Source organism: Magnolia sinica, chromosome 1, assembly GCF_029962835.1.
Source record: "Magnolia sinica isolate HGM2019 chromosome 1, MsV1, whole genome shotgun sequence".
Classification (NCBI taxonomy): Eukaryota; Viridiplantae; Streptophyta; class Magnoliopsida; order Magnoliales; family Magnoliaceae; genus Magnolia; species Magnolia sinica.
Window position 1 is genome coordinate 99558136 of NC_080573.1, and position 11303 is coordinate 99569438.

At 37.4% G+C, this 11303-nt stretch overlaps 1 non-coding gene across 1 annotated transcript; it reads left to right on the top strand.

Annotated features, from left to right (window-relative positions):
• The first annotated feature begins 311 nt into the window (after positions 1-311).
• LOC131223267 (small nucleolar RNA R71) lies at positions 312-420 on the top strand. The gene has a single exon (XR_009160368.1). It is a non-coding gene; the product is annotated as a small nucleolar RNA R71 (small nucleolar RNA).
• Positions 421-11303: the final 10883 nt, after the last annotated feature.

Sequence of the window (11303 nt, forward strand, 5' to 3'; positions counted from 1 at the left end):
CGGATTTAAGCTCATCACTTTTTCTTAGTTATATGGCCTCAACTTTCCTTGTAAGACCCATAATCCTTGCATTGCTGTCATCTTCCTCCTTAAGAACACATATCCCTTAATTTCTTTTTAAGCGTGGGCTTAGTACTACCTAATTTGTTAGAGGTATCCCATGATTGGGCATTCTCAGCTAACATATCAAAACAATCTTAACCCTCATTGGGATCATTGCTTATAAACTCGCCATTACAATCATCTTTACAAACTAGTGCATGTCTAAGTTTAATCCATCATAGAAAAAGCTAATCATGTGCCATATTCTGTAGCCATGATGTGGGAAGGTAAGCAAAATCTTCTTGAATCTCTCCCAACACTGAAAAAATGTTTCATCCTATTTTTGAAAGAAGTTCATGATATTTCACCTCAGAGTGTTGGTTTTATGGGCTCAGAATTTTTTTTCAAAAATTCTCAAGTCATCTCAGTCCATGTCCCGATGGATCTCGGCCTTAAGGAGTGAAGCCATGACTTGCCTTCTTCTTTCAAAGAGAATGGGAACAATTTTAGTTTAATAAAGTCTTGGGAGATGTTGTTATAATGCAACGCTGCAACGATCTCATCAAATTCCTTAATGTGCAAGTATGGACTTTCTGAGTCAAATTCATAGAATTTCGAAAGTGGTTGGATCACACTCGGTTTAAAATCGATGTTTTCAGTATTCACCAGAAAAAACGTGCAAGATGATGTGGTTGTTCTTGCAGGTTATAGGTAATTACGTAAAGTTCTGAGTAGTGGGACATTGTGCGCCTCATTCTCATCATGTATCATCCTAACTGGCATTGTGTTATGTATTTCATGCTCATCATAATTTGGCTCCTCATCAGCGATGGTTCCAGTTAAATAAGGAGAATTTAGGTATTCTCTAACACGACGGTGGATGGGGAGTCCTTCAACCAACCCTCCTTAACCTAAAAGTCACAATGTGTGATCTTGGACCCATTTGGGCATGAACACACAGAAACTCTTAGTTTAAAAACTAAACATATTCCTAAATCTAATTCCTACAGCGATTTAACTATCTAGAAGCAAAAACGGTGAGGAAGGAAGTTATCGGCAAGCTGGACACAACTCGAACAATCCTATAAGACCAAAAATAAAAAATAAAATCGATGTTAGTAATGCTAAACTTAATAAAAAAACAAAACTAACCCTTGAAAAAAATAAAATCTAGAATAAACCTAAAATAGGAATAAGCAAACTAGGTTAGTAATAACTAATCAGAAACAAAACCTAGCTTAAAAACATGATTTCTGAAAACCAAACCCTAAACCTAAAGTATTCAAAACGCGTAGTCCTTGGCAACAGCACCAAAAACTTGTTCTCAACCTCAAGTGCAGGGCTGCAATGTAGTAATAACTCGGTGAAACTGAGGTCGATCCATAGGGATTGGGAAGAACACAACTAAAACTAGTCTAAATTTAAGTTTAAGATTAAGGATTCTAGTTCATTAAAAATGGTTCTAGAAACAATAATAAAAACAACAAAGGATTTGAAGATCCACTTCTAATCAATTCAAAATGCATAGTTTATCAACTTAACTTCGATAAATCAATTGGAATAGAATGAGGATTTATTTCAATTGAAAGATAAAATAGTTAATCCATCTATAACATCCAAACAATATATGAATTCAGTTGAACGATTCTCTCATGAAGCACTTGATAATTGATTGTAGGGAATCCAAAGCATCTAATCAAGCCATTTAATTACAAATTCAAAGCATTCGATGTACTCAGAGTTCACAATGGATCAAGGAATAAACTACTCACAAGCTTCTAAAGTAAAATTCAACTTAATTCAATGTAATATCATCTTTCAAACCAATGTATTGAATCAAATAAACTAAAACATCATAAATCAGCTAGAAATTTCACCCCTTATCCTTAGCTAAGAGATTAGTTAGACATAGTTATCTCAAAAATAGGAAAAAAAAAAAAAAGAAGCATAAAAACTAGAAAGAAGAAATAAAACAAGCTCTCTCTCTCTCTCTCTCTCTCTCTCTCTCTCTCTCTCTCTTGATTCCAAATGCCCTAAAATGAGTGTAGAGGCCCTAAAATAACAAAAACCACTATCTTAAAAGAGTTCGATTCAAATTAGGAAACAATTTTTGCACTTATGCAAAATCTATGTAACTCAATGATATGACCTCCGATGGGATTGAGTTCCATCGAAGGTCTGTCAATAGGATCAAAGACAACTTCAATGGAATCGAAAAAGAGCAAAAAGTGTCTAGAGAGTTTCAACAGAAATTTGGATTTTCTTCATAAGATCGAACTCCAATCGACATCAATCAAGGGACTGTCGATGGAATCAAAGTCCTATGGATTAAAATGAAAATTGTTGATTTCTTTATTTAACTTCACTTTGATCTTCAAACTCCATCTAAGGTACTTTTCTTTAGATCTTCAAGCATGAATTCTTCAACTTTGGCTCTTCATTCTCCAATTCTTCAAGCTTCATTCCTTTGGGCTTTAATTCATCATTTTAAGCACATATTCGTCTTAGTCTTCCGATTTCACCTGTATATTAAAAATATATATTTAATTAAGCATTTTTAACACTTAAATGCAAGGGAAAACAACACATAATTAAGGATAAATATGCAATATTTAGCACTCATCAACTATCTAACAAATGCACCGACTACTCTCTTTCAAAGACTCCTTGTGCAATCGGGATCTTGAACTCCGGAACCATAGAGAGATTGGGAAGGATTTATAAAAACCATTATAACAACCATAGAATAAAGGGAAATTTTCAGAAAGTGAGAACGAGAGAGAAGTTGTGGGGAATTCAGTGAGTCATGACTCGCTATGTCATGTTGTAGTAGCCGGTCCAGTGCGCAACTTATACGTTATGAAGGAAGAGATCATCAGAAATGAAAGAAAATAGAAGAGAGAGAGAGAGAGAGAGAGAGAGAGAGAGAGAGAGAGAGAGAGAGAGAGAGAGAGTCAATCATCTGATCTACTAAGCCAGACCAATTCTAGGGCTTCGTTAGATCCCATTTATGCCATCTCACAAATAAGTCATTTTCTCTCCTTTAATTTGAAATAAAACCCTAGTTATCGTTTCCTTGACATCGTGACTCATCAACTCAACGTGGTGTTTTTGTTGTATTTTGGGTCCAGGGGACTGGAAACCCTAGATTAAGATATGACAAATCAGCATATATAATAACATGCAGAGATCTCCCCCGATCCGCTATAAAAAATCCCAACCGAGTCGCACAAGTATAACTGATTCCAACTGCATGTAACTGGAACCAGAACCAAACCCAGACCGTCTACACAAATTCCAGCAATTATCTTAGACCCTAACACACCTAATCAGATGGGTGATCTTCTCACTTCTTGTAAATTCCAAGCTTTTAAAGATGCATATTATCTAGTTTGTATTGATCTTCTCACTTCTTGTAAATTCTAAGTTTGTAACGATGCATATTATCTAGTTTTTCATGTTTTCTTTTGCAATGATAAACATGCTAGATTTCAGTTGTGGTTAATGTGCTTTTACCTTACTTTAATCTTGAGAATATTAATTCTTGAACTCGTGGTACATTGATATAGAATGAGCATTTGATTTACTTATATGTCAAAATTGTAGAAATCAATGATGTATTTACATTACTATCGAATTCATTATGATAATTGTATATTGCCTTGGGACAAGAGATGAAATTGGAACATGGGTGCTCTGCCCTTGGTTATTCCTTAAAAGATCGCATGGGTGCTTTGTCCTGCGTTAATTTCTAAAAGATCACACGGGTGCTCTACCATGGTTTATTCCCGAAAAGATCGCACGGATGCTTTGCACTGTGTTTTTCCCTAAAAGATCACATAGGTGTTTTGCATTGGGTTTAATCCCTAAAAGATCACACGGATGCTCCGCCTTGAATTATTCGTAAAAGATCATGAAATGAAATGTTATTCAAATTCGTTATTCCCGTTTATTTACAAGTTTCAAGATATTTATGTGATTTAATGTTTCGTTAGACATGTTCATTCAATATTTCTTTATATGTACCTTGAATCCTACCTTATCAATCATGCATTTTATACTTAGGTATCCCTTTTCTTATATATGCGCCTGTGTGTGAATTTGAAAATTTCAAATTATGAGTATAATATGATCATGTGGAGCTGTTATGCTCACCCCCATTTAGATAGTTTTATAGGGCGCAAAATTAGTCAAGGAGTGAAACGAAGTGAAGATTTCGGTGTTGACTAGTCTTAGTTTTCCTTTTTCCAGTTTATTGCAAGTATAGCTGATCAGTGGGACCTCGGAAGTAAGACAGGACTTTTGTAAAGGGATTGTGTTAGATTTATGAAAAATAATTTTGTTGTGATGTAATTTTTATTAAATTGTGATAGTATGTACTAAAAATTTTAAATCATGGCGGGGATTTCATAATCGGGCCCAGCCAACTTATGTACTGAATTTCAGGGTGTGACATCACTTTTATCACATTCCATACGTTCATTTTACTCAAATCAACATCCATGTACAAACTAAATAAAAATTTACCATTAATTTAAAATAAACCCAATGAAACCCATATTTTCTAATACTCAAATGATCGTTCTTTAAATAATTATTTGATCATATCATGGAGGCCGGATCCATTCCAAGCGCTTGTAGGATAAGCTTATCCTATAAATCATTGTACGTGGCTCATTCTAGATCATTCATTCATGAAATCTAATCAGTCCATCTCATGCGTCTGTTGTTGTTCTCATTTATGGTTAAAAATCATTCCGAAGCAGATCTCATGCAGGCTACGCTAGAGGCCGAATCATCCAAACCACTCATCAGTTTAACAATGGTATTGTTGTAAGTATGGAGATAGGAAAGATAGTCTGGATCGAGGGCAGAAAAAACCCTGCACATGTTATTTGCCCTTTTACACTTATGTAATTATGTGTTTTGCTCTCGACATTTCGGTTGGCCCTTTTATAAAGTTCATACTGGGCCCACCTTCATTAGCATGAGAGATCGACACTGTCCATTCGCTATCTCGAGTCCTTTTTGAAAAATGAGATGGAATGAGTAGTTGGTGGGCCATAGGAGGTATCAACGTTTCATTATATCTAGACCATCAAAATAAATCTGGCTGGTGTGGTACACTTTATCATTTGATCTACCTAGTTTTGTCAGGTCTTTCTCAATATAATTTTTATATTTTAATGGAATGTACGGATTATGAAGAGAATAAAGGGTGGACCTAACCTAACTTCTCTTGTAGGAGTGCAGATAGTCCCTTCACAGGATGGTATAGATTTAGGTGAGACCTCAGGCCCACCTTGATGTATGTATTCTATATCCACACCGTCCATCCATTTTTTTCAGATCATTTTAGGATACCAACCAAAAAATTAAGAAAACCCAAATCTTAGTTGGACAATAATATATGAAACAGCAGCAATTGAGCACTCTACCATTAAAACTTTTTAAGGTTCACCTTAATGTTTTCGTAGTGTTTATTTGCTATCAAATACACTGATAAGGCCACATAAGCCCAGATGAACGGAAAAAACAAATATCAGCTTGATGGAAAATTATTATGGGCCATTAATGGTCAATCACCACTGTTTCCCATGACATGGTCCACCTTATAATTGGATCTGCTTCAATTTTTAGATAGTGAACTAAAATTAGGTAGAAAAATGAATGGACGACGTGGATATAGAATATATACAACAATGTGAGCGCCACAGTCAGGGGTCGCACCCACTTCAGTGGATCCCTGGATCGACCGAAGCCACGCCCCTCTTTGGATGGAAACGGATTGGCTACTGCCCCTGCCATCAGCAAATGGCTGTAGTCGGTGCTCTGTGGGCCCCACCATGATGTATATGTTTCATCCATGCCATCCATCTATTTTTCTAGATCATTTTATAGTATTAGACTAAAAATTATGTATATTCCAATATCAAGTGGACCACGTTATAGGAAACAATGTTGAATGAACGTCAACAATTAAAAACTTTTCAAGGGCCATGAAAACAAGCTGATCTTTGTTGTTTCCCTTCATATGGGTCTGTATGACCTAATCAACGGATTGGATGTCAAATAAATAGTACAGTATGCCTTAGGAGGATTTTAAGGGTGGATATCCAATCACTATTGTTTTCATGTGGTGTGGTACACTTGAGATTTATATCCCTCTCATTTTTGGGATCAAGCCCTAAAATGATCTGTAATTATGGATGAACGGAATGGATGAAACACATAGATCATGGTGGGGGCTATAGAGCACCGACCATTAGCCACCGGGCTGGTGGCAAGGGGAGTAGGGGTGCACGTAGGGGTGTACACCTCGTCGAACCAAGTCGAGCTAGCCTCAACTCGACTCAGCTTGGCCACTAGCTAACCTCAACTCGAACTCGGCTCAGCTTGGTTTGGTCAGCAGCTCAGGCCAGTTCGAGCCAAAATCGAGCCTCTACGGCATTTTCACAAACACATGCTGTGCACTTTCAATTTCTCACTATGTATAAAACAACAGTAGCTATTTACAAGCATATTCACCAAACACCTAGGCATCATCAAAATCAAGAAAAAATGATATTTGTTTCATATATATACCTTCCTTGCCACTAGCCGACACTTCGTTGAGTCATTTCATCAAACACTTGATGAGCAACATCAATATCAAAGTAAGCGAGTCACCGAACTAGTTCGATCTGAGTCGAGTCGAGCTCGGGCAAATTTTTTTAAGCTCAAAAAAATCAGCTCGACTCGGCTCAACTTGGCTCGAACTCAGCTTCAAACTGAGTCGAATTGAGCTTTTTCGAGTCGAGTCGAGTAAGCTAACTGAGTTAACTCGGTTCATGTACACCCCTAAGGGGGAGTAGCCAATCCGTTTCCCTTTGGATATGACAAATTAGGTGATACCCGAGTCTGACTCAACATAGTGCGTCACCTGCCATGTGGCCCACCTTAATTTATTTATTCTGTATCCACGCCATCCAATCGGCTTTTTATATCATTTTAGATGACTTTCCCAAAAAATGAAAGAGATACAGTTATTAGTGGACCATAACATAGGAAACAGTGGCAATTGATCATTAATGTGACAAAAGAGTCCTAGGTCAAGCCAATGATTTGTATATAACTTCATCCAGGCATATGTGACCTTATCAACTGATTGGAAGACAAATAAACACTACATAAACCTTAAAGTGCACCTAAAGAGGTTTTCATTGCTATGACAAGTCAATCATCATTGATTCCTACAGACGGTATGGTCCACCTTAAATTTGGATCTTTTTTTTCTTTTTTTTTTTTAACATGCACTGAACTATTCTAGAGAAAAAATGGATGAATGGAGTGGATATAGAATACAAACATCAAGTTGGGTCCCACTATAAGAACCGAATTACCTTGGGTTCGGCACGGTCGTACCTAATCTGCTTCCGTTAGATGTTAGAGACATGCTTCATGTGATTTTAATTTTGGTGGACCCCACATTCTTGATAATTATCATAAATTTAGACCATCTACCATTTTTAACATCTCATTTTAAGGCATGGCCCAAAAAAGCAGGCTGATCCAATGCGAAGGTGGATCTCAGGACAAGAAAAGGTAGGCATGTTGTTCACCACCGGTGAACTTAGTTTCAACTACTCAAACAAGCCCTTGGTGGGGCTGCTGACACATCGGACCTGGTCTTAGAAGGCTCAACACTAGTTTTGAGTCAAATTCAAGACATGTAAGGCCACTAAACCCTAGTTGACCCCACTTGACCCCACCCAAGCCAGCATAGGGTCTACTCCATTTTGGTGCCTCAAACGAGTCTCGTTTGGGCCAAATTTTATCCGACACATCGGATGTAATTTTAGGAGGCACAACACCAATTTTGAGATGAATCTGAGCTAGTTAAGGTCACTAAATCCTAGTTAACCCCGCTTGACCCTAGCTGAGCCAAAATCGGGTCTACTAAGTTTCAACGCCTCAAACAAGCCTTGCTCCTGCTCAAAATTTCCTAACAAGTCAGACATGGCCGTAGGATGCTCGATACCAGTTTTGAGCCAAATCCACACTATGACCACAGAACTGTAGTGCGGCGCCTCACTTGACCCCAACCGAGCCTGAATCAGGTTGCACACCACCAGTTTTGAGCTGAATCCGAGCCAGTTATGACCACAAAACCCTAGTTAACCTCACTTGACCCCAACCGAGCAATAATTGGGTATACTTCGTTTCAACACCTCAAACAAACCCTGTTCTAGCTGGAATTATTTTTTTTTGGTATGTTGGAATTGGTGCTAGGAGGAATGACACCAGTTTTGAGCTGAATCTGATCTAGTTATGGCCACATAACCCTAGTGGACCTCACTTAACCCCAACTGAGCTAGAATCGGGTCTGTTCTGTTTTGGTGCCTCAAACTAGCCTCGTTCTGATTAATTTTCTGACACGTCGGACTTAGTACTAGGAGGCATGGCACCAGTTTCAAGCAGGATCCGGGCCAGTTATTATCATAGAACCTTAGTTGACCTTACTTGACCCTAACCGAGCCGTAATCTAGTCTACTCCATTTCAGCTCCTCAAACATTCTAGTTCAAGCTGAAATTTATCTCGAACGTCAGACATGGTCAAGGAAGGATCGAAAGAAATTTTGAGCTCATTTAGACCTAGTTAAGGTTGCTAAACCCAACTTGACCCCACCCAAGCCTGAATTGGGTCTACTCCATTTTGGCACCTCAGACGAGCCCCATGTGGCCCAAAATTTATCTGGAATGTTGTACATGGTCCAAGGAGCCTTGACACCAGCTTCAAACTGATTTAGACCTAATTAAGGCTACTAAACCCAACTTGACCCTACTTGACCCCACCCAAGCTTTAATCGGGTCTACTTCATTTCAGTGCATCAAACAAGCCCTATTCAGGCTGAAACTTATTTGGAATTTCGGACATGGTCCAAGGGGGCTCGACACTAGTTTCGAGCCAATTTTGACCCAGCCACTAAACCCAAATTGACCTCACTGACCCCACCCGAGCGCGAATCGAGTCTACTTCGTTTCGGCACGTCAAACAAGCCCCGTACTAGCTGAAATTTTTCTAAAATGTAGGACTTGGTCCTAGGAGTCTTAACACCAAATTCAAGCTAAGTCCAATATAATTAAAGCCACGGAACCCAACTTGACCCCCACTAGATCGCACCTGAGCCTGAATCAAGTCAACTTTGTTTCGGCGCTTCAAACGAGCCCCATTCAGGCTAAAATTTCTCTAGAATATCGGATATGGTGTCACACCCCGAAATTCAAAACCTAAGTATAGTAACTCAAATCCTAAGATCTAAGGTGTAAACTATATATATATATATATATATATATATATATTACATTCATACATACATTTAAATCATTATTCATCCAAACCACAATAAAACTCACTTAAGCTTAAACTTAAACTTTACAATTTCAAATTCCAAATCTTTACATCATTCTCTATCTAAAATCTTTATGTTTTCTCAAATAAACATATAATCTAAAATCTAAGTCTAATTGAAGTAGCCATCTAGGTAAACTTCATCTCCATCTCTTCTCTCATCCTATAAACCTGCAACTGTTGTTGATTTGGTGAGCTAGAAGCCCGGTGAGATAATTTCTACAATGAGTTTGATATAGACTCGAGAATGAAAAGAAAAACATGGCTTAACAAAATAAACATTGATATAAAATATAGATAATGAAAGTATGACTTCGTACAAGGATTAAGGATGTCAAGAATTCAAAATAAATATGGTGGAGATAGGGTAATTAAATAACATAATGCAATGTCATTATGCAAAAAAATAAGATATAAATGATATAATGATATATGAGATATCTAATGCATATAAAGCAAGTCATCTTGGGTATGATTTCCCAAGAAACCTCCGCTCGATAATCCCCAAAATAAAAATCATCAATCAATCATCATTGTCATATTGGACAAGGGAACCCCCGCTCGATGATCCCCCCAAATCAATATCAACATCATCCTTTCTATACAAGGTAAAGGAACCCCCGCTCGATAATCTCCCCACCAATCAATCGCTAACATCATCCTTGTTATTAAGGTCAGGTGAACCCCCGCTCAATGATCCCCTCAATCAAACATCGCAACAACATCACAATTTCAAATCTATCAGCAATATAATTTCCAATGTGTTCCATGATGAGCCAAGTAAATCAATCATCAAGCACTCCATGTTTTCAATGCAAGTCATGCAATCTAAACATACAGGTTTAAGCACTCACAATCATGATTCATGCAGACACGAGAATCGACATGTAACATAAGGTACACATGTTAGAATACATCAATGATTCCAAAAAACACGAGACACCAATATACAAGATAAATTCAATAAAATTCAATGATAGAAATCAAGATTCAAGAAGAATGACAATAGCATACACCAATATACAAGCAAATAAAGAATGTGAAGTCAAGGAGAAAGCCTTCGAGTCAAAAGAGAAAAAAAAAATTACTATTACCAATCAAGTAGGTGCGACAAGGAATAGATTCGATGTAAGACGACTAAACCCAAATAAATAAAGAAGTATCATAGTCATGTAAAAGTGTAAGGGCCCCTTTGTTAATGCTGAATTTTTGCACTTAACATGGAATTTAGAAAATATTCCATGTTTAGTGGTGTTTCTTAACGCGGAAGAAGGAAAGCGCTCCACCATTTAATGCCGAAATTTTTTCGTGATAGGAGTCTAGCTTAATGGGGAATCAAGAATGCGCTCCATGATAATTATTTTTTAATCCAAAATTGTCCTTTACAACAAAGATTTTATCTCTTGCGTTATACACATCCCAACTTTTAACATGGGGTACTTTTCTAAGCCCACCATGATTTATGTACTAAATTCACTCCGTCTATCAACTTTTTTTTATCATTCTAAAGCATAATTTAAAAAAGATGCACATCCAAAGCTCAAGTCAACCACATCACATAAAGTAGTGGGATAGAAACGACTATCGTTAAAACCTTCCTAATGTCCACCATGAAGCTTATTTGCCATCGAATCTCTTTATAAGGTCACACAGACCTGGATGAATCTAAAACAAAAAAATCAGCTTGATCAGAGCCTTATGTGGCCCCAAGAAGTTTTCAATTATAGTCACCCAATTCCCACAGTTTCTTGTAGTGTGGCTCACTTAAGCCTTATATTTGCCTTGTTTTTGTCTTAATTTATAAAATAATATGAAAAAATGAATAGATAGTATAGATAAAACATATATATCATGGTAGGCCCCACAAAGC